Genomic DNA, 2,283 nt, shown 5'->3' on the forward strand with positions numbered 1-2,283 from the left:
GCTTGAATCTGGGAGGCAGAGGTTGCAGTGAGCCACCAAGATTGAGATAGGGGCCACTGCACTGCAGCCTGGAGACAGAGCGAGACTCTCTCTCAAAAAAAAAAAAAAGGAAAAGGAAATTTTTTTTTTTTTTTTTTTGAGGCAGAGTCTCTATCTGTTGCCTGGCTGGAATGCAGTGGCCATCTCGGCTCACTGCAACCTCCACCTCCTGGATTCAAGTGATTCTTCTGCCTCAGCCTCCCGAGTAGCTGGGACTACAGGCGCGCGCCGCCATGACCAGCTAATTTTTGTATTTTTTTTAGTAGAGACCGGGTTTCACCATGTTGGCCAGGGTGGTCTCAAACCCCTGACCTCGTGATCTGCCTGCCTCAACCTCCCAAAGTGTTGGGATTACAGGCATGAGCCACCGTGCCCTGCGCATCTTATTTTTAAAAATATAAATGTTACAAAAATATAGATTTAAAAAATGAAAAACCCTTAGTTTCACTGCTATCTCTGATGATGAGTATCCTTCCTACCTTTTTGTGTTTATTTAAATATTTGAGATATATATATATATAATATTTGAGATACCATATATATATATAAAGGGATCATACTACACATACTGTTTTTCTTTTCCTTTTTTTCTTTTTTCAGTGGTATTCCTCTGGACACATACTGTTTTTCACCCATACACATATTGTTTTGCAACTTGCTATTTTCACTCAATGTATACTGTAGAGTTTTTTTGTATGTGCCATTTTAATAAATATTCCTCATGATTTGTAAAGGGTTCAGAATATTCCAGAAACTGGATGCCATGGAATTCATTTAATCCTTTACTGATAAACATTTAGTTTATTCCTAGTTTAATCTCTAGGGTGTTTTTATTTTAAATTACAAGTATGTGTTTATTGTAAAAAAAATTTTTAAATATTGATAAAGTCAAAAGAATGTTGATAAAGGCAAAATAAAGCTCACTATATTCCTACCAGCTAGAGATAACTCTTATTTTGTAAGCTGTGCTTAATGCAACGCTTAGTATATGCCAGATAGCATGCTAAGTAATTCATGGATCAGAAATCTGAGGTTTAGAGAAACCTCAAGTGAAGCTCAAGGTTGGGCAAGGCTTGCCCAAGGTCAAACAGCTAGAAAGGGGTGGAGCCAGGACATGGGCCCAATTTTATCTGATTCCAAAGCTCTACTGGCCTCTTACTGTTAATATTCTGGTGAATTTCCTTACAATCTTTTTTTTTCTATGCAACAGGACAAAAAATATTCACATGGTTTTTCCTGCTCCCCAGAGCAGGAAGAATTCTAAGGAGTAATTCTAAGGAGCCTTTGTGAAGAGACCAGAGGGAGAGGGATAGACCTAAGCAAAAAATGGAGTGTCCCCGGGAGGATTTCCTCACTGTCCCACCCCAGGAAAACTGCTACTGAGAGGGTCTGGGTGGTCAGGAAACTGGAAAAGAGAGAAAGGAGAGTTTTGGAAGGTACTCTGATAGCTTGGAACTCTGAGGATGATTTAGGATTTTGAAAGAATATCTCAGGCAGGCTCTGTGGCTCATGCCTATAATCCAAACACTTTGGGAGCCTGAGGTAGGATTGCTTGAGGCCAGGGTCTGAGTCCAGTCTGGGCAACATTGCAAGACCCTGTCTTTACAAGAAACAAACAAAATTTGCCAGGTGCTGGCATGCACCTATAGTCCCAGCTACTCTGGAGGCTTGGATGGGAGGATCGCTTAAGCCCAGGAAATTAAGGCTGCAATGAGCAGCTGCGACTCTATCCTGGATGACAGAGACTCTGTCTCTAAGATATGAATGAATGAATGGACATCTTGTTGTGAGATGTGTTGTGTAACCCCTTTGCAATGTCTTCCAGAGAACTTTGGTAAAGGCTTTTGCTTTTTTTCAGTGATTTTTGGAGTTGAATTGAGTGTGTGTGGGTGTATGTGTATGTGCTCAAGAGGGAGAAAAGAACCGGTATCATACATTTTGTATGTTTTTCCTTTTGTGAGAATAGAATAGCCTCCCTGCCCTTGCTCATTCTGTACCTGCCACCCTGAATGCCCTGCCTTTTTACTCCTCCCCATCCTGTAAGGGCCACCTTTCTCCACCTCTTTTCCCTCCTCCTGTTGCCACCAGCTCTTTTCCAGTTCCTCATTATAGCCAAATAAGAACAGGTGATTGGCCTTTCTACTGGTGAGCCAGTAGATCATATTGAGTGGGAATTTTGCTACCACCAGAATCCTTTTTTATTTATTAATTTTTTTTTTTTTGAGACAGAGTTTTGCTCTTGTT

Source organism: Cebus imitator, unplaced genomic scaffold (genome assembly GCF_001604975.1).
Source record: "Cebus imitator isolate Cc_AM_T3 unplaced genomic scaffold, Cebus_imitator-1.0 Scaffold87, whole genome shotgun sequence".
Taxonomy (NCBI): Eukaryota; Metazoa; Chordata; class Mammalia; order Primates; family Cebidae; genus Cebus; species Cebus imitator.